This window comes from Canis aureus, chromosome 28 (assembly GCF_053574225.1).
Source record: "Canis aureus isolate CA01 chromosome 28, VMU_Caureus_v.1.0, whole genome shotgun sequence".
In the NCBI taxonomy this organism is placed as follows: Eukaryota; Metazoa; Chordata; class Mammalia; order Carnivora; family Canidae; genus Canis; species Canis aureus.
Window position 1 is genome coordinate 14,950,153 of NC_135638.1, and position 22,739 is coordinate 14,972,891.

A 22,739-nucleotide genomic window follows, 5' to 3' on the forward strand; every position below is an offset into this window, starting at 1 on the left:
TCAATTCTTTTGGATATATACCCTAAGGTGAGAATGATAGATCATATAGAAATTCTATTTTTAATATTTTGAGGAAACTCCATACTATTTGCTATAATGAGTGAACCATTTTACATTCCTACCAAAAGACATAATTTCTCTACATCCTCTTCAACCACCAACACTTCCTTTTTTTTTTTTTTTTTTTTTGGATAATAACCATTCTGGAAGGTAAGAGGTAAGAAGTGTCTCATTGTGGTTTTGATTTGCATTTTTTCTAATCATTTGTGATGTCGAGCATATTTTTACACGCTAGTGATGGCCATTTGTATATCTCCTTGGAAAAGTATCCTTTGTATATGAGAAGTATTTCAATATTTTATATACACAAGTAGTTTTTTTTTTTTTTTACCACAATTCTATGAGGTAGGTGCTTTTATTATTCCTGTTTTTTTGGGTAAAGAAACTGAGGCACAAATAAGTTAAGTAATACATTCTTTTAACATTACAACTACCCTATGATAATAGTTACCTATTGACAGTAACTAAGGCAGGTATTATTACCACAATTAAAGTTAAAAAACCCAAGCCAAAGAGTCCTTAAATGACTTGCCTATGGCCATGGCGCATAAATCCTCCTTCCATGGTATTGTGATCAATAATGGATAGAATCTAAAACTTTCAAGTGCTTTCACTTTGTATAGATCCTTCTTCCGAAGATCTTTTTAGGCACAGATATCTCTGCAGAAAAGACAAAGATTACACTGAGCATTAGCAAAGTAAGTACACTACTGATCTATTGATTTATAGAAAGAGATATATATGTACATTCTTCATGAAACAAAAGAGGACTTGAACTGATATACTAAGACTTTGTGTCAGCTTCAAGATCCCCCAGGCCGTAATACCCATGCTGTGGACAACTTTTGCTGTGGCTGTCTTCTCTATAGGAAGGGATCTAAGAGCATATTCATGGCTACCCCAGCTCCTGGGCAAAACTTCTGGATGATGAAATCTAATCCTGTGGTGGGCATGAGGCAGGAATCTAGACTTAGATTAACAGACTCCTGACAGGGACTAATGTGAAGATTCAAGCAATATTCCAAAGGAAATGGTCCAGGGTTGTACTCTTTGATTTAGTATGGTAGGTTGGGTTTAATCACAGAAGCAAGACCTAGTGAAATGTGAGCACAATGCTGGAGCAGGCCAGCAGCCATATGATCTTTATACTCTGCTATTGCTCTGGGGTTCTTTACATTCCCCATTATGGTGATGAGCTGGTCCTACGGGAGTCCTAAATGGCCTCAGATGGGGCGATCAAAGGGCCTCTCCCCGCGGAGCCAGGGGCAATGGTATTAACTCTACCCAGTAGTTTAGGGGCTGCAAGGGAATGTGCTGGGAGTTTAGTTGTCAGGAGTCAGGTTTTCAAATGAAGGGTATTGGTTCAAAACCTGGAGAGTTCTTCTCATAAAATTTGGAATTGGCGCCTGTATATGGAGGGCAGAAAGAGACTGAAGAAAGAGTCAAGCTATTCCAGATCTGTAGACAGCAGTTTTAATAGGCGAAGGAACTTGCATACAAGGCTTGTCTTTGGTGGCCACAAGATGAGTAGATCTCAGTACTTATCCAGCAAAATCTTAAGAGTTTATATAGAGGCCTCAATGGGTGGGGTTCAGTCATATATCTAATCCAGATGGTCTCAATAACACATTCCTCTCTTAAGGCTTGCTTCTAGTGCTGAAACAGTGGGCAGATCATACATGCCAAGAACAAAGAGCTTCTGATTGCCAGGGGTCTAGCTCACAGGTCAACTGGTGGTCACATCCTTTCAGTGACTTCCTTGAAAGAGATAATAAGTGAGAATAGTTAGGTTGCATATGAACAAAGAAGTAAACATACACTGGTGCCTTATTCATTTTTAAGATCTGACTCTCAGCTGCTCTCTGACCATTTAGTTCTTGATTATTTTGAGTCTCATCTCTATGTGCTATGGTGAGCCTGGGGGACCACAGGCTGCATCTGGCATTTCTTTATATCTCATCCACCACTCAGAATAGAGCTTTGTTTTTCATGTTCAAACATGATGTTTTTGATTTCATTTTTGATCTCCCTTTCCATGTAGTGCCAATACAAGGGCTATTTACAACTTAATAGGATGTTTTCCCTTTGGACATGAAGAGATTGGTTAATTGAGCTGTTGCGTGTCTCTCTTAATCTCCTTGATCTGTAATATTTGGTGTAGAATTATATATACCTTTCCAAAGAAGAGGCTCTACTCCCTGTCTTGATTTCCCTACCTCCCACTTACGTTTTACTCTTCAGCCTTTGGTTGCCATCCCAGCCACTCCACTGAAACTGTTCTAAGGTTATCAGTGACCAAGTATTTACAAAACTAAAATGGCATTTTTGGTATTTATTCACTTGGTATCTTTGTTTCAGTGATGCTGTCAATCACTCCAAATTACTCTCCTGGCTTGTAAGATCCCAGATGTTCCTTATATTGTAGCTGCTCCCTGCCAGGCTTCTCTTTCTCCTCCACATTCCTTTTAAAATGTTGGGAAAATTCTTTCCTCTTTGCATGCCTTTCCTGACTAATCTTATCTATTTCAATATTCTCCTAAACTTTGTTGATCTCCATATTTACATCTTGTAGACCAAATATGTCTAATAAAATTTAAACTTCTGTATCCAATGGCTGCCTGTATATGACCTCCTGCCTATGCAAGAGGCAATTAAAATTCAGGATTTCTGAACTGAACTTACATCTGTGGTCACCTTCCATATTCTCTGTGTCCCCTGGAGGCAATAACCTATGTAGTCACTCAAGCTAGCAACCTTGTTTTTGTCTTCTTTCTTGTCTTCCACATTCAGACATGCAATCCTGTCCATTCTTTCTGTAACTAGTTTTTGAATTTGTTCTCTATGCTCTATTCCAACTACTAACTACTACCTTGTCTCTTAATAGTCTTAGTAGTCTAATTAGTTACCATTCCTTATCTCTTGCCTGGTTTGGTAAAAAACTTTTGGTCTTTGAACCAGTCCCTTCTTCACACTCCCATTGGGACCACTTACATGTAACATGTAACTCTTCTGCTTAATGCTCTTCAAAGATGTCCATTACCAATAACATAATGCCCAATTTTCTTAGCACAATACATGCATCTCTTCATGATCTGACTTCTACCTAGATTTCCAGCAACAAATATCACCAATCTCCATGTTAGGATTTACTCTTTAGCGATATCGATTTGCCTGAGGTCACCCAGTCTGCCATGTTCTTTTTCCTTTTCAAACTTATATTCACCTTGTCATCTCTACCTGTCCTTTTCCCTTTGTTTTCAACCTATCTCTCTCATAACCTTGCATTTTTAATTCTAATATCACCTCATTCAAGAGCATCTCTTTACTCAACTTCTTCCTCCATGACTACCATCATTGTTTGTCTTCTGTGATCCACTAATACTCTCTGTGCATATATATGTTATTGCAGTAGCTATGAGCTAGCCTGGTACAGGGTACGTATCAATAAGTATGTGTGGAATTGAATTGGCATTGCTTATTCTCCTTAATTTCTCCTTGGGATATTGGTAGCCTGCGCCTGGCTGAAACTGGATTCAAATATCAACAATTGGGCCTCTTCCACTCTGAATGTGCCATGTCCACCCCAATGATGTGGATCTTTCTCGGAGCTTCTTACTCCTCCACAAGTGCTGGTCCTCGTGGAACCCTTTCTAGAGGCTTTTAACTTTGTGAGCAGTATGTTGAGTGCCCATTCCTGGTCATCTCTTCTCAGGGTGCAGAGTTGTGGGCGACATCTATCTGTACATTGGCTTGGTTGGTTAGTCCATTTTTTTTTTCTACTTTTTCTGAACTTGTGAAAAGGACTGGTCCCTAATCTCTGTTCTTTGAGAGTTCATGGCAGTCACTTTCTGCCCATGTCAGCAAGAGATATATATTACGCTACCTGGCTGCCATAACAAAATACTACAGACTGTAGGGCTTAGACAACAGAAGTTTATTTTCTCACAGTTCTGGAGACTGGAAAGTACAAGATCAAGGTGCCAATAGGGTTCTATTTCTGGCAAGGATCCTTTTTCTGGCTCAGAGACAGCTGCTTTGTCCTCACATTATCTTTCCTCTGAGCTTGTGTGTGTGTGTGTGTGTGTGTGTGTGTGAGAGAGAGAGAGAGAGAGAGAGGCTGAGAGAGAGAGCGTGTGAGAGAGTGCTTTCTTGGTGTCTCTTCTTATAAGGACAGTAATCCTATCAGATCAAGGCCCCACTCTTTTGACCTCATTTAACCTTTTTTACTTCCTTGGAAGCTCCACCTCCAAATACAGGCACATTGGCCTGTATTTGGTTAGGGCTTTCACATTTAGTTGAAGGTGAGGGACACAAACATTCCATCTATAATATGACCAATATTCAGAAGTCTGTTCAACGGTAATCATAAAGAGGAGCTGCCTTGATAGCTGACCTGTGAATGTTACCCAAAATAAAAACTGAAGCCAGAGCTAGAGACAAGGCAGTCCTAAGCATGTAGAATGGTGAATCATGAATTTAACTATTAATAGGAGCAGGGCAGGGGAGAAGAAGATACAATTTGGATTTCATAACATATATAAACTCATATTTCTGTTCCAGCTTTGTTAATTATGACTGGGCTGGCCTATCTACTACAATGTAGGTGTGGAAATTGAAAGTATATCTTTTTAATGGATGGCATGAGAACATCCTCATGTCTATACCTACTATACCAGTCAAACTGATCATTCAGTTCAATTTCTTTAATATGTGACTAGATTAATAAATAAGAGCATGAAATCAGTATATTTGTGCTGAGAAACCAAACCCAAGCAATGAATCTAAAAGAAAGTATCAACCAGGATGTCCGAAGTCTGACTTGGGGATAAAAAAGGATTCCAAGAAAAAAAATGGATGAAGTACATACAATCAAGAAAGAATATCACTTTATTTCACTTATGTTTGGAAATTGTAGCAGTAGGTGTGACCTTTTTTTTTTTTTACCTAACTTTTTAAAATTTTGTTTTGTCTTTTCTTTGATTTAATTAGAATAAAGATATTTATGATAACAGCTCTGTGGACATTATTTTTTTTTAATTTATTTTTTATTGGTGTTCAATTTACTAACATACAGAATAACCCCCAGTGCCCGTCACCCATTCACTCCCACCCCCCGCCCTCCTCCCCTTCTACCACCCCTAGTTCGTTTCCCAGAGTTAGCAGTCTTTACGTTCTGTCTCCCTTTCTGATATTTCCCACACATTTCTTCTCCCTTCCCTTATATTCCCTTTCACTATTATTTATATTCCTCAAATGAATGAGAACATATAATGTTTGTCCTTCTCTGACTGACTTACTTCACTCAGCATAATACCCTCCAGTTCCATCCACGTTGAAGCAAATGGTGGGTATTTGAATTTCTAATAGCTGAGTAATATTCCATTGTATACATAAACCACATCTTCTTTATCCATTCATCTTTCGTTGGACACCGAGGCTCCTTCCACAGTTTGGCTATCGTGGCCATTGCTGCTATAAACATCGGGGTGCAGGTGTCCCGGCGTTTCATTGCATTTGTATCTTTGGGGTAAATCCCCAACAGTGCAATTGCTGGGTCGTAGGGCAGGTATATTTTTAACTCTTGGAGGAACCTCCACACAGTTTTTCAGAGTGGCTGCACCAGTTCACATTCCCACCAACAGTGTATGAGGGTTCCCTTTTCTCCGCATCCTCTCCAACATTTGTTGTTTCCTGCCTTGTTAATTTTCCCCATTCTCACCGGTGTGAGGTGGTATCTCATTGTGGTTTTGATTTGTATTTCCCTGATGGCAAGTGATGCAGAGCATTTTCTCATGTGCATGTTGGCCATGTCTATGTCTTCCTCTGTGAGATTTCTGTTCATGTCTTTTGCCCATTTCATGATTGGATTGTTTGTTTCTTTGGTGTTGAGTTTAATAAGTTCTTTATAGATCTTGGAAACTAGCCCTTTATCTGATATGTCATTTGCAAATATCTTCTCCCATTCTGTAGGTTGTCTTTGAGTTTTGTTGACTGTATCCTTTGCTGTGCAAAAGCTTCTTATCTTGATGAAGTCCCAATAGTTCATTTTTGCTTTTGTTTCTTTTGCCTTCGTGGATGTATCTTGCAAGAAGTTACTACGGCCGAGTTCAAAAAGGGTGTTGCCTGTGTTCTTCTCTAGGATTTTGATGGATTCTTGTCTCACATTTAGATCTTTCATCCATTTTGAGTTTATCTTTGTGTATGGTGAAAGAGAGTGGTCTAGTTTCATTCTTCTGCATGTGGATGTCCAATTTTCCCAGCACCATTTATTGAAGAGACTGTCTTTCTTCCAATGGATAGTCTTTCCTCCTTTATCGAATATTAGTTGCCCATAAAGTTCAGGGTCCATTTCTGGATTCTCTATTCTGTTCCACTGATCTATGTGTCTGTTTTTGTGCCAGTACCACACTGTCTTGATGACCACAGCTTTGTAGTACAACCTGAAGTCTGGCATTGTGATGCCCCCAGACATGGTTTTCTTTTTTAAAATTCCCCTGGCTATTCGGGGTCTTTTCTGATTCCACACAAATCTTAAAATAATTTGTTCTAACTCTCTGAAGAAAGTCCATGGTATTTTGATAGGGATTGCATTAAACGTGTATATTGCCCTTGGTAACATTGACATTTTCACAATATTAATTCTGCCAATCCATGAGCATGGAATATTTTTCCATCTCTTTGTGTCTTCCTCAATTTCTTTCAGAAATGTTCTATAGTTTTGAGGGCACAGATCCTTTACCTCTTTGGTTAGGTTTATTCCTAGGTATCTTATGCTTTTGGGTGCAATTGTAAATGGGATTGACTCCTTAATTTCTCTTTCTTCAGTCTCATTGTTAGTGTATAGAAATGCCACTGATTTCTGGGCATTGATTTTGTATCCTGCCACGCTACCGAATTGCTGTATGAGTTCTAGCAATCTTGGGGTGGAGGCTTTGGGGTTTTCTATGTAGAGTATCATGTCATCGGTGAAGAGGGTGAGTTTGACTTCTTCTTTGCCAATTTGAATGCCTTTAATGTCTTTTTGTTGATTGCTGAGGCTAGGACTTCCAGTACTATGTTGAATAGCAGTGGTGAGAGTGGACATCCCTGTCTTGTTCCTGATCTTAGGGGAAAGGCTCCCAGTGCTTCCCCATTGAGAATGATATTTGCTGTGGGCTTTTCATAGATGGCTTTTAAGATGTCGAGGAATGTTCCCTCTATCCCTACACTCTGAAGAGTTTTGATCAGGAATGGATGCTGTATTTTGTGTGGACATTATTTTAACGATTGGAATTCATGCTTCAATTCTCATACAAAATCAGGTCCTTTGTTCCTATGTTTTCAGTTGTAATATCAGTGTGGACAATTATAATAAAGATGCAAGTAGTGTCTACCATTCTGGACATTTACATCAATGTATAAAATTCTTTTTTTTAAAAAAAGATTTTATTTATTTATTCATACAGAAAGAGGCAGAGACACAGACAGAGGGAGAAGCAGGCTCCATGCAGGGAGTCCGATGTGGGACTTGATCCCTGGATCCCGAGATCACAACCTGAGCCGAAGGCAGACGCTTAACCCCTGAGCCACCCAGGTGTCCCAAATGTAGAAAATTCTATTGGAGTGTACTGCTATAAAGAAAGTAATGCTGCCCCCTGTGTGTTAGAAGGTCTGGGTCTATTTCTCAGTTCTATAACTTCATAGCTTTAGCAACATTGGACTTCATCTCTATAAATCTCAGTTTCTTCATCTAAAAAATGGAAATAATAATGATAACCTTCTTCAGAAGGTTTGGAAAACTGAAGAAGTCAACAAAAGTGAGTGGCATGTTTCGAATGCTTGATCAATCACATTATTCTGTGGTGAAAAGCACATTCCAGCTCTGGAGCGAGACCATGTAAGTTAGAATCTTGGTCTTAATACTACCACTTATTGGCTCTGTGACCTTCACCAAATTACTTAATGTCTCTGTGTTTCAATTCCCTCATCTGTAAGATGAAGAGTATAATTGTAACAATCTTTAGGGTTTTTAAGACGAATGAATATCTGAATACAGGTAAAGCTCCTAGAACATAGTAAGTACTCAATGAATATTAAGAAGGACAAAGCAATGATGAGTTCAAAATATATGAGAATATTCTTGACATCCAGAACATTTAGAATTGGGATTTTAACCTACAGTATTTGTTTTTTAAAGATTTGTATTTATTCATGAGAGACAGAAAGAGAGAGGCAGAGACACAGGTAGAGAGAGAAACAGGCTCCATGCAGGGAGCCTGATGTGGGACTGGATCCCAGGACTCTGGGACCATGTCCTGGGCAGAAGGCAGGTGCTCAACCACTGAGCCACTTAGGTGTCCCTTAACCTACAGTATTTTTAGATGGACTTTAGGGAACCTATGTATTCTGAGTTTAAATGAACTTAAATGTACATGTATTATGTGAATTTTTCTGGATTTCCGATGTTCATCCATTTCTTGATGTGAGACCAAGAAAAGAAGTAAGGGCTGTTTAGAAGGACTTTTTTTGTTAGATCTGAGGGGATCCTTTATCCAGTGTCGATCTGGTCTCAGCAACTCACTCTCCTTGATAATTTTCCTGACAGTGGAGTTTATACTCAGAGTGGGTTCTGAGGAATATAAACAATTTACTTACCCACAAATTAGAAATTTTACTTCCCATTTCTGAGCTTCAGTTTTTTCATCTGTAAACTGGGGATGTAGACATGATAACTGCTGAATAACACTGGAAATCTAACATACTATGATCTCAACACAAATGAAGTGCTGTTACTAAAATGGTCACTATATCAAGGACATTGAATATGTTTTAAGTAAAAGCTCAGCCAATATTGCTTTATTAAGTCCCTTTATCATTAAATAGAAAATCTAGAGCAAGAAGGCCCTGAAACATAGCAGGTCTTTGAGCAGAGAAGCATTGCTTGCTGCTTAGCAACCTCCCAGGCTGCCGAGTGCAAATAGCAACCTGCAGGACAGCTGAGCAGTTTCTAGAGGAAAAACCAGGCAGCTCAGGTTTTTTTTTTTTTTTTTTTTCTGTAGAAGGGATGCTTTAGGATACAATAAAGTATTGCCTAGACAATGCAGCTGAGTTTTGGTCATGGGTAAAAATCTCTGTTAGTCACAGTGTGAGGATGTAGTGAACTGAAGTGTGACATCCTTTTTAGCACAAATGAATTTGGAAGAATTTGAGTCTGACATTTATGGTAAACAAAGACAGCTCTGCTGCTGATAACCAGCCTTAAATGTTTACACATATGTGATTTTAATGTTTTTTTCACAAAGTATTTGTATATAGCAGCAACCATTATTTTTAAGCCCCAAGATCTATAAAGTAGATAATTTTTAAATGATAGTTTAAATAGAAAATCCTTTAAAGACACATCCGAAGTCATTTTGTTGAAAAATGAAATATTTCAATTTATTCTTTTTCTTCATACCTGTATATGCCTATATTATCTTTTCTCCATATCACAATATGCTTCCTTAAGAAACCATTTTTATTTTTTTGTTCCTGCTAACAATTCTAAATGTCTGTAAGTAAAATTCCATCATAGGGTAAAGATGCAGAGAATCTAATAATTTTCTAATCTGGATGAAATTTGTAAACCACCTATCATCTGCCAGTCTCTTAGTGGCAGAGTAGAGATTACATATATACTATATAAATTTATTATATATAAAATGTATATATAAGTTCACATATATCTGTGCACATATAATATATATAAATTTATATATATAATATATAAATATGCATATATACATATACAATATATTATACAATATAAATATACAAATATATATATACATAATTATACACACACATATATATACATAAATATGAAGGAAAAGGAAGGAAGATTTCATGTCTTGGAATTTTTCTGATTATCCAGTTTATTTGGGATCACTCTCACGTTCTCATCGTGATTTCATTCTCCGACGATATTACTGACCCAAATATTTCTAAGTGACAGATTGTTCTGTCTCAGATGTGAAATGTAAATTGCTTTCCCTCTGTGTGAGTCAGGAGTCACACAAAGTCTTTTCCAAAACTCTGATTAAGACCATAGTTGTCATTCATCTCTGACTTGTATGTAGTATGTGTTTGCCTTTCATTTGACCTCTATTTCTGTTAGATCCAGGATTTCACTTTTTTCTCAATATCACTAATAATATCCTTAGTTTATTGGTGAATATCAAACATAAACCAACCACAGGGGCCAGAGGAAACAGAGGATATGCCCTGAGTTACCTGATGCTCCAGGAGTAGCACATATTTCCCCAGGCTTTCTGGGGTGGAGACAGAAAAGGTAGAGTCAGTCTTCAACAACATAAGGAGTGCACAGAAGTTAGAAGAGTCCCAAATGAAAAATGGGTCCCAAATAAAAAATAAAACTGTTAATTTTTTCCCCTTGCCTCTACTCAAGAGAGTGGGTCAGGTGGAAGGAGGGACTTGAATATAAAGATTTTGGATAGTTTTCTAAGTACTATACAAACTAATTTTCCTTTCCATCTAGGGATTCATAATACCCCTCACTCCTCTCCAGCAGGACATGCAGCATTCTGTAGGGCACATTACCAGAGGGGCACATCAGTGACGTAGATGTGCCTCATCACTTCAGCATTGCATAGATCATAGCAAGCAGAGAATAATGCAGATCAGGACGTGAGAATTTAAGGATTTCATGATGAACAAGAAGAGAAGAAGAAACAAAAATTCTTTTCAAGAAGCACAACAGCACTGCTTCACTTAAATGAACCAGCATGGGTCAGCTTGGGACACCGATTAGCATAGGACCTGAAAGCAGATCAAAACAATGACTCAGAGCAAGAGAGAAGAGAAGGAAGGAGACCATGACTAGGCTTAGATTTAGAGAAGAATGGATGTTAGCTACCCCTGGTGAACAGAGAGTAATTGAAGACAGGTCATAATACTGAGTAAATGCTTCTCAAGTAATTATTTTCCTCTCTCTCTCTCTTTTTTTTTTTTAATTTTCCTCTCTTTTTAAAATAAAATTTCAAATAGAAAATTCTATGTATACTATCAAATTCCTCGTTCTATTCTTTCCCTTGCTCCTTTCCTAGGAGGAGAAACATTGATTTGATAGGCATAGTCCAAGAAATTATTTGAATTATACTTAGGAGGTAGAATCACTGTAGTAAAATGCAAATGATTTAGGGAAACTGGTGGCTCCCTGTGGCCCAGTCTGGTTTGCCATAGTTACTGTCTCTTGGATTTCAGGGGTAAGTTCCACCTAACAACTGTTCTTTTGAACAGTTAGACATAGGTTTGTTTATATATGACAAGTGATTACATTAGAATTGGGGATAAGATCACAATGCTCTTATCTTATGACCAGGGAACCCCAAAATGTAGGAATATGATCCCAGACATACCAAGGCCTCCCCATAAGGTCTCTGAGAGAAATATTTGGCAAAGAAAGTTGGTATAAGAGTCAATTGTTAGGTGGAAATTTACCTGAAATCCAAATGGTCCACATGCAAGGTTGGGTCCTAAGTCTAGGGGAGTCGGGGTCAGGACTATGGAGGACCCCTGGGCTGGGCCTTGCATCCAGATTCATGGCTGTAGGCCAGAAGGCTGGTGCTGCCGGGGGGCCAGCCTGGTGCTGGGGTCAGCTGGGAGGGAGCTTTGGTCCCAGGGAGCTGCCTGGTGCCTGGTGGTGGCACTGGGTTGTGGGGGCCCAGAGCTGGAGTCTGCAAGAGCCCTCCCTGAGGTTGGACTACAGGAATCACCTGGGGTCCAGTGAACCAGTCAGCGCTGGGGTCTCTGGGGAAGTGGGTCCTCACTTCACTTTCCTTCCCCCACAGGGAGGGTTTCTCTGTTCACACTGGGGTGCATGCTGCTGGCGGAGGAATGCCAGGAGTAATGTGAAACTGCCTCTTCTATCTGCTCCATGAGTCTTTTCTTACACACACTATTCAAGTGCTATAAACCCTCACCTGGAATCCTTAGCTTCTGTAGTTATTTTCAAGAGTGAAGAGTTGTTCTAACTGATGTTTCTGGGCAGAGAAGAGCACTGGATATTCCTTTTCTGCCATCTTGAATCTTGCTCATGTCACATCCCCCACACCAGTTTTCGATGAGTTTTTCTAATCCAAGTGTGGTTATTTCTCAGCGTGGTTTTAATTTTTGCATTACCCTAATGGCTAATGATGATAAACATCTTTTTATATGCTTATTTGCCACTCACCTCTGCTCATGTGTTATGCCCATTTTCTAACTGAAAAGTTTTTAATTGTTGAGTTTTGAGAGTTCTTTTTGTATTCTAGATACAAGTCTTTTTATAGGTATCAGATATGTGGATTGCAAATATTTTCTCCCAGTCTGTAGCTTATCTTTTTATTCTCTAATATCCATTTGCTGAAAAGTGTACCCTTCCTCCATGAATTTTCTAGCTTTTATGTCCAAATTCAGTTGGGAATGTTTGTGGAGATCTATTTTGGGTTCTTTATTCCATTGATTTACATTCCTCCATACTGTCTTGGCTACTGTAGCTATGTAGTAAGTCATCTATAGAATTATTTCTCCAACTTTCTTCTTTTTCAAAATTGTTTGTTATTCTAGTTTGTTAGTCTATTGTTAGCCTTTCCATATAAACTTTAGAGTAAGATTTTCTAGATGTACAAAGATCTTGGGATTCTGTAGAACTTCATTTAAACCTATGTATTGATTTGGGGACAATTTTCATGTTTGCTTTATTGAATCTTCCAATCCATGTACACAACGTGCTGATTTACTTAAAGCTTTGCTTTCTTGCCTCAGGATATTATAATTTTTAGCATGCAGATCTTGCATATACTTTTTTCATATCCTCTTTTTAGGCTTTACTATATACTATTTACTATTTCCTTTTGGGAGAGTGATAATAAATGGCATCGTATTTTAAATTTTGGTCTCAACGTATTTGTTGCTTGTAACAAGCAACATAGAACAAGCAATCATAGGAATATGATTGATATGAATGTGTCAATCTTGCATTCTGTAACCTTGACAAATTTTAAGATTTTTTTTTCCTTTTTATGATAGATTCATCAATATTTTCTATGTAGATATTCATAGCATCTGCAAATAGAGACTGTATTTCTTCTTTTCCCATCTCTATGCCTTTTGTTTAGGAAAGAGTATTTTTGCTCTACGAGGCACAACAATCCCTTCTCATAACAGCTACTCCCGGTAGATAGATATTAAGAGTGTTCCCGGGTTGACTAGGAAGACCTTTAGCCTCTTTTTTTTTTTTTTTTACTGCATTAAAAAAAAATCAATTTCCACAAAAAGCTTGAATTGAAGGACAAACGACAGCCGTTTGCTTCTTCTCACATATTTATGAAGGCAGATTTCTTACTCTGTTAAAAAGGAATCCCGTCATGAGTACTGGCCTACCCTGGCTCTGAAGACTTGACCCAAATCCTGGATTAGTCCTTGGTTAATGAGGGCCAAGCTCCATTCAAACCAGTGTCTAGGGCTAGGATTAAGACAGCTTTGCTGTACTGGATACCTGCTGTGCTGCTTCTATGAAACTTTCTCTGATCCTTCCATGTAGAATTATTCCATCCTTTGTGAATTCCCATAAAAATATATACCCTTTTGAGAGCCTTTCATCACTTCTTTCCTCTGTCTGTCTTTCTGTCTGTGGAGGCAGATACTTCTCTAACCCTTACTTTTTTTCATTGAGGTTATAAGAAAGGGTTCTGTATCATTCCTGGTTTGTTTTGAAATTTCTGCTGAGACAGAAGCCTGCCTCAGATGCCATAATCCTTGGTTGAGGCCATATACCTGGGTGAGCCCTCTTTGTTACTTTCCCCTCATTGATGTCTGTATGAAGTCCCTGGCTTGTATATGAAAGCCAGTGATGCTTTCATGACTGCCACATGACTGCCCTAGAATCAAGACTATTTTTCGCATCTGCCTATCATCCCCCATCAGACTCATGAGGCAATGCCTCCACCATAAGATTTGGGACTCTCAGATATATCAACTAACCCATATCAGCTCAATGGATACTGCAATTTGAACCAGTTGACTTCTTTTTTAGAAATCAATCTGTCTTGATATTTACATGTTTTTCTACTTCTCCATAGTTTGCCTATCTCAACAAGGAAAAGAATATCTTTGTGTTAAAAAACATTCTGGGGTTATGGTGGTTCATTATCCATACTCTATTAAGGCAAAACTTTATTTAAGTCAACTAAAATTTATTTAAATTAATTTATTCTGTCCACCTGGATGTGACATTTCAAGTAATTTCAGATGGCCACCTGCTGGATGGAAATAAAATTTCCTTTTTCAAAAAATATTATACAACCCACTATGTACCCATTGATGTGATGGGTACTTAAGCAAAGAGATGTGTTAGACATGGTTTCAGGCCTCTTGGAAAGTATAATCTGCTTGAGGACATGACATGCAAAAATGCTCAATTCATCCTTGCTCTATGATTAAAACTAGCTGTGATTCATGGCCTGAAGTTGCCTTCTTCATAGTTAGCTTTTCTAGAATGTTTCTTTTGGGTTAGTTTCCTAACCTGTTGTTTAATGATTGTTCCAATTTGCCTTGTATGTATCAAATGGGTCACTTCTTCATGTGTGATATAGTCCAGTCTAATAAGCAAGCAGGTGTTGAGGGATGTTGGGATTGCCCTGTCAGTCATGATCTCTGTAGTTGCTTCACTCTTACTCATGATCAACCTATCAATGCTTTCACTGAAAAGCCAACATGAAAAACGACTGCTGTGTGAGTTCCTTAATGCTATGTTACCACACATCACCTGCAAGTAGGTTCGCTACAGAAATGCTTGTTACCTGGAAGTCATTTCAGTTTGCTATGCGCTCTGGGTCAAACCAGGGGTGACTCTCCCTTCCAATACCTTGCAAACTTCAAATCACATTTTACTTTCATTTACTGAATATAAGATTTTGTCCTGAGGGCCATATAAATGTATCCTTCCCTCAAGGTACTTAGAGCTTTGGAAAAGATACAAAAAAAAAAAATATACACAATCAACAGTACTGCAAGATACCATGTTGTAAGTGCCATCAAAGAGATGCCAGCAAAGACCTCAAAGTACCTGAAAAGAGAAAGATTAATTCTGGGCTATTATGTTAATTCTGAGCTGATATGTTATAGTCTGAGTAGGATGGTTACAGGTAAATTTTCTGGAGAGGGCTTTCCAAAATAGAGAGTAAAAGCATAGCAGTAAGAGAAAAGGAAGATGATGAGTAATCTATATTGGATGGATTTGAGTGGCAATAGGACACTGGACATTTATATAAGAGTTAATGTTTAGGAAAAAAAATGGACATTACTGTGTGGTGAATCAAATGTTCTTATACAAGGGATGTAATTACAAGGTTGTTGATAAACAGAAAAAGAGAGTTCATTTGGGATCTGCTGTTTACTGACGTGGGAGGTAACAGAAGCTTTCTCTAGGTCAGTTGTTGTGAACATGGACAGGTGAGATGAGTAGATCAGCACTGAAGACTTTGAGCATAATGGGATCCCTCAGGGGTTTTTAAATTTTGCTTTGCTTTGTTTTTTGATGCTTGGTGTCTAAAGGACCGCTTGTAGGAGTTAGATCATCACTGTTCAGTAGAAATGTAATTAAAGTCATAAATTCAAACTGTATATGTGATAAAAAAATTTAATAGCCACACTGACAAAAAAAGAAACGTGTAAATTTAATTTTAATAATTTTAACTCATATCAAAAATATTATCGGTATTCAATATTGTAATCAATATAACAATATTGATGAGTATTTTCATCTTTTTTTTTTCTTACCCAAGTCTATGAAACCAGCATATACTTTATACTTCAATTTGGACGAGGCATATTTCAAGTGTTCATTAATGACTTGAGCTAGCTAGTAGGTACTGTATTGGACAGCACAGACTCGAGCAGCACAGACATGACTTATCTACTTACTACTAATCTACTTTTGCTAATCTACTATCTACTTAAATAAACTTTACTAATCTCCTTATCCCATTGAAACATATTAGCCTCTTTCAGGGACTTTGAGCTCCTAGGAAGGTTGCATGGTTTTACTGATGTTAAAGCTCTACGGCATGGGCATGGTGTAGTTTCTAACAGAAGTCAAGTCCTCAAAGAATGATTGTTACACAGATGAAGCAGAGAATGCTGATTTGGAAGCCGAGATGTGGATATAGGTAGGTGTGGGAAGAAAAGGCAAGGTTTATACTTCCTAGCCTGACTCATCCTGACTTAGAAAACTGAATACCCCGCTGAAGCAAAGGTGACTAAAAAAAGTGAAAGGTATTTCTTTCATCCCCATATTTATATCAAATATTCACAGACAAAGAATTGGTGTGGACACACTTGCTTGGAGCCACTGATGAAAAGTTCACTAAAAAATTTAGCATTAAAATTTTTTTTAAATTTAGCATTAAATTTTTTTTAAAAAATTAAAAAACAGCATTTTCACTATGCCAAAAAAAGGCCTCATGGTTGAAATATCTCTATTAAAAGTGGCATTTATCTCTTTTCATTTTTGGAATGTTTCCCTTTCATGTCATACAAGGGCATATCCTTTTTCTTTTCCCTATTGCATTAATCATATTTTTTTATTTTCATTATATTATGATGTTTTGCCATCTTAAAAAAGCTTGCTGGCTGGGGAGTGATTGCCCCTCCCAGGGCTAGCCAATTCTTAAGAGATAACAGAGCCCACCCCACCCCTCCCCAGGCAGTGTGCCTTTCAAATGCAAATCAGCCAATCTGGCCATTTATTCACCCAACAACTTCTATTAATCTACACATCAAGCCAATATTTCTCCTGCCCTAAATCATCCCAGGGTCAGGTACCAGGCAGCTAGAAACTGTTTCTGCAGTTTAAATACTCCAGAATTATTCAAAATAGCTAATCCTATATTGTTCCCCTTGTCCTGCCTTGTCTTTCCTGTGGAAACACCAAAAAGAAGGCTACAGCTGAGGCTTTCCCCTTGCCCCTGCTTCCACCTCCTGACCAAACCCTGGTTCTTCCCATGTGGCCCTGCATGACATGGTGCCTCCTTCTCTAGAGAAATGTAAGTACTACATTCTTCTTTCAGTACCATTGGCCTCTGTAGTGTTACTCAGTCACCTCCATAAATTAAAATGCCAAGATCAAAAATGAGACACATACACGACTGCTTCTCTCAGTTATTTTATATTTCAGTCATTTTGGATACATATTCTTATCGGAACGTAAATTTAGAACCCAGGCTAAAAGGAATGCCAGAGGATTTAAATTTGCACTTGCACAGTGAACCCAAAACCAGCAGGGAATAGGGTAGGTGAGCAGAGGAGGGTTGTGGGTAATGAGCAAAAAAAGGAAACACTGTTCAAACATTCTTCTAAAGTACATTATGAAGGCATCAAATCCCTGGAATGTTGTTTATGTATTGAGTGCATGCTGGCTATTTTTCCTATCCCCGCTCGTTTAATCATCTTCAGTACATAGAAGGGACACAAAAATGTAAATGATTTTCTCAAGGTCAACTAGGTGTGTCTGAATTCAAGCCCAGATCCTTCCTAGACCCCAACTCATTCTCTCATTGCTGCCTCATATTCTCCCCTTCTGAGAGATCAGAAGTCAGGAATTAAGGAGTCGACCTAGACATGCTGGGGAGGGGGGGTGCTGTTGCTTTCATGACTTTATTCTGAATGCCTGATGCATGGCATGTTTTAGATACAGTACTCAGAAGCCAAGAGTCACAGGTTTTATTTAGCAACAAAACAGGGTAAGAAGTATCGTGGTTTAGATTCACGTGGAAGACAATGATGGACACCGAGAGCCAAGAGGTATTGTGTGGTCTGGGAAGGGAAGCACTTTAGGCTCCTGAGATCCAGCTGGAACGCTGGTGACAATTGGAAGAATTCTGTACAGAGGAGAGGGAATCAAATAGCCACCAAGACAAATTGAGAAGAAAAGGGAGTGGCAAGTTTCAGCTTTTTTTTTTTTTTAAGGGCAATTTATGACTCCATGATCTTATTTATTAATTTTCTCGAGTCTACTATATTAGTGCTATAACTCATACTGCATTTATTAATTTTTAATGGAAACAGAGGCTCTGATACTTCAGATAAAGAAATATAATTTGGGGGTTTCCTAGGCAGCAAGTGAAAATATGAGCAATACAGTGTAACAATAGTGTAAACTTCATAGCTGCTGGAGAAGAATGAATCATGTAAAGATTTTTCTTCCATATTAAAATATTTCATGTCAACACATTTTTCACACGGATAAATGAGTAGAAAGGAAAAGCAGGGCAGAGTGAATAGTAAACTACATGAAAAGCAAAGAAAACAAGTGCCTCCAGGAGGTTTAACTTGTTGCCTAAATGAAAGGGTGTGAAATTGGACTAAGAGGGATATATCATTGGAAGTTTCGGATTAAATGGAAAGTAAACATTTGATTCTCATAAGTGATTTCTGAAGTTATTTTGCATTAACATGTTTATGTATGGCTTAATGGATCACTGATGACCTTCTTGACTCTTCAGGCCATTTCAAATTTTAAAACTTCAGGGTAACAATTTCCCCAAGTTTAAATTTAGGCATAATTGGATTTCCAAGGCTTGGAAAATTTGGATGGACTATTTTAAGTTACAGAGAAATGTGAAGACAAAGTGACATAATGTGGATTTAGCAGGAAGATTCTTCTTGTGTTCCCCAGCTATAACTCGGCTAAATACACTCTGTTCGTAGATTACTGGAAAGTAGCAGATATCATAGAAGAAAGGGTATTCCTATACCGAGTGAAGCAGTGAAAGCTGGAAAAGTGACTCACTGCTTCTAAAGAGGAGCTATTTCAGTGTCTTTTCATTTGTGTATTTTTTAGTACTGTGCAAGAATATATAGTCTGACTTCTAGATGTTCCATTCTTTAGAACAACTTATTCTAGAACACATTTTGTTCTCCAGTGGATTTAAAATGGGTAAAAGAAACAGAGTTTTCTGAGTTTGGGTGAAGGAAGTATAAAGAGAGAGAGACACACCACAGGAATTAAGAAAGGTGACTCACAGGGTGCTTGGGTGGCTCAGTGGTTGAGCGTCTGCCTTTGGCTCAGATTATCATCCTGGGGTCCTGGGATTGAGTCCCACATCAGGCTCCCAGTAGGGAGCCTGCTTCTCCCTCTGCCTATGTTTCTTCCTCTCTCTCTGTGTCTCTCATGAATGAATAAATAAAAATCTTAAAAAAAAAAAAGGTGAGTCACTTGCTCGTGAGCTTCAGGGAGTGTCAGAACTAAATCAGTCTTCCCCTTAGTACCAAGGCAAGGCAGTGATGACATAATTAGAACTTAGCAACTGAGAACAGGTTTGCCAAGAGACACCTTCCTCCTTTGGGTTTATTTCCTTCTGGAAAAAACATCCAGATTAAGGCTCTTTGTGAAAGGATCCACACTTTTGATTTTTTTTCTTTTGTTCTAAAAAATCTAAAATATGTGAGATAACCCCTATCCCCCCAGTATTGAATACTAATGTAAAAATCTGAACGATAATAGAACTTATGTTGCTTGTAAAATTTTCTGTTTTTCTGTGACCTCTTCCTTCCCTTTGTTTCTCATTTTACCAGGGGAATTTGATAAGAAAAAAAAATTAAAAGAACAAAAAGACCTCATATATAGTAAGTAATGATTTTAGGCTTTGAAAGAAATTATAGAGTATTTGATCCAGTTATTATTTTTTAATTATTGAGTTGTTGGAGTTCTTTATATATTTTAGAAATTAATTCCTTATCATATAAATGATTTGCAAATATTTTCTTCCATTCTGTAGACTGATTTTTCATCCTGTTGATTTCTTTTCTGTGGAGAAGCCTTTTAGTTTGACGCAGTCCTACTTGTCTACTTTTGCTTTTGTTACATATGTTTTTTGGTGTCCTCTCCCAGAAAAACAGTAGAGCAGCTGTGGAAAACAATGTGGAGGCCCCTTGAAAAGTTAAAAGTAGAATTACTGTATGATCCAGCAATCCCTCTTCTGGGTATAAATTCGAGGGAAATCAGAATCTGGAAGACATATCTGCACTCACACATTTAGTGCAGCATTATTCCCAATAGCCAAGGCATGGAAACAACTCAAGTGTCCACTGACAGATGAATGGATAAAGAAAATGTGGTATATGTATTCAATAGAATATTACTCAGGCTTAAAAAAGAAAGAAATCCTGCCACTTGTGACAACATAGATGAACCTGGAGGATATAATGCTGAGGAAAATAAACCAGTCACAGAGGACAAATACTTCATGATTCTACTTCTAGGTAGTATCTAAAATACCCAAACTCATAGAGGCAGAGTGTACAAACGTGGCTGCAGGGCTGCAGGGTGGGAGCAATAGAGAGCTGTTGTTCAATAGAGGGATGCCTGGTGACTCAGTGGTTGAGCATCTGCCTTTATTTAGCTCACAGCATGATCTGGAGATCCTGGAATCGAGTTCCACATCAGGTTCCCCCCAGGGAGCCTGCCTATCCCTTTACCTATGTCTCTGCCTCTCTCTCTCTCTCTGAGTCTCTCATGAATAAATAAAAATAAAAAAGTCTTAAAAAATGGAGAGCTGTTGTTAATAAAGTTTTAATTATGCAAGATGAGTAGAGCCAGATGGCCATACCACATAAAGTTGGAGATGTAGTTCTGCTATGAAGGAAGGACTCTCCTTCAGGGTGTAAGTAAACCCAGAGAAAATCTTGCTGGTTTATACAGGGAGACATGTGCATTTCATTGCAGCACTGTTGGAAGTAATAAAAATTACTATGTTTTAGGTTATTTTTATTGTTAAAGATATTTGTGCCAAACTTACTTCCCATTGGGAGATGTGAGCGAAACAAGAGAATAAAAGTAAGCGACAAAAAAGTGTGAAAAAGTAAAAAAATCTTTAAGAGAGATGTAAACATTTTGTTAGGCTATACACTTTTTAAGCTTTATTTCGATTGGCTTGATGAGGAGTAATCTTTCCTACTCAAAGTATGGTCCACAGACTAGTAGAGAGGCAAGTCCTGGGGGGATGTATTAGAAAAGCTGACTTCCAGGCCCCACTCCAGCTTTACTGCGTTAGAATATGCATTTTAACAAAAACACCAGGTGATTTGTACGCATAGTAAACTTTGGAAGCACAAGTCTAGAGCAGCTGCCCTTCATTTTTATGTCTCAGCAGGCTGATGGGTCATGACAGGCTGGGAGGTGAATACAAATACACCCTTAGTAACAATACACACTCTTTTGAGCAATTTAAAAAATAGAGCAAATCTGAACTATTTCACATGGTACCAGCGCTCAAATTCATGTGCATTTCCTGAGTGAAAGACTAAGCATTGAGGTGGATCTGTGCAGATGGGCTGTGCAACACCACATAGCAAATATTTGAGGGATCGTGATGGGATCCAGTAGGGAGAGGCACATGTTTCATGACTGTTAGAGGGTAAGTTGGTGACTGTAATAGAGTTAGCATCCCGGGAAATTGATAACCAATGATAATAAGTATCTGCTTGGGATCCCTGGGTGGTGCAGCGGTTTAGCGCCTGCCTTTGGCCAGGGGCATGATCCTGGAGACCCGGGATCGAATCCCACGTCGGGCTCCCGGTGCATGGAGCCTGTTTCTCCCTCTGCCTGTGTCTCTGCCTCTCTCTCTCTCTCTCTCTCTCTCTCTGTGTGACTATCATAAATAAATAAAAACTAAAAAAAAAAAAAAAGTATCTGCTCTCAGAAAAGAACCATTCACTCATTGAACAATTACTTCTTCATCTCTTGTGTGTGTCACCTCCTCTGCTAGATCCCAGGGAACAGTGGAGACCACCACACCACGGGCACAATCCATGTCCTAGTAGAATTTACAGTCTCTCAGGGGAGGCAGGTATTTAACACGTATGATTGTTCAGCGTCTTAGGAGCTGAGAGGCATGAATCTTATGAAGATAGTTAATTAGGTAGGTAGGTGGATTGATAGTTGATACATAGAAAGATGATACGTAGAGACAGAATGAAAGCATATAGCAGAGGCATCTATTGGAGTCGTGTATCAGAAGCTTTTGAAACGTTAGAAATGTCTGATTTATTTTATTTTACTTTTTACAAAAAGATTTTATTTATTTGAGAGAGAGCAGTGGGGAGGGGCAGAGGCAGAGAATCTCCAGCAGACTCTGTGCTGAGCACAGAGACCGATGAAGGGATCGATCTCATGACACTGAGATGATGACCTGAGCCGAAACCAAGAATCAGTAGCTTAACCAAGGGTGCCACCCAGACGCCCTGAGAAATGTCAGATTTTAACAGAATATGTGGAATTATTAGAATATGCAGAGCAAAGAGAAACAGGACAGCAAAACTTTGGGGGAACTGGCTTTAAATAAAACAATTGGACAGATTGGATTTTTAAGTTATTTACCATGATTAGATAGACATACAAATCCAGAAGAGTAGTGGGTTATTTGTGAAGAGGCATTTGGAAACCTTGATTCAAATATTATCCAGATTTATCAATACTCACTTTCTTTCTGAGGCCTTCGGAATCACTTATAGTTTAATTATACCGAACCCTGCACTTCTTCCCTGGTCCTTGGAGCTGGAACCAGCTCTGGCTCAAGGGTCTCCCAGGAGACTGCCCAGCTGGTTTTATTTGAAGAAATGAGGACACGTAAGGTAGTTTGGGTTTTAAAAAATGTGTTCTC

General features: G+C 38.4%; 1 long non-coding RNA gene across 6 annotated transcripts in view; it reads right to left on the reverse strand.

Moving 5' to 3' along the window:
• Positions 1-522: 522 nt before the first annotated feature.
• The window catches only part of LOC144300457 (uncharacterized), a 92,520-nt gene continuing 70,303 nt past the window's right edge, over positions 523-22,739 (reverse strand). The window contains exons 6-7 of one of the 6 annotated variants that reach the window (XR_013367098.1): positions 22,559-22,677; positions 523-720 (exon numbers count right to left, since the gene is read on the reverse strand). This is a non-coding gene — a long non-coding RNA (uncharacterized LOC144300457). Of the gene's footprint in view, positions 721-919; positions 1,819-22,558; positions 22,678-22,739 lie in introns of those variants that run through there. The other 5 variants (XR_013367099.1, XR_013367101.1, XR_013367096.1 and 2 more) reach the window with 5 other exon arrangements.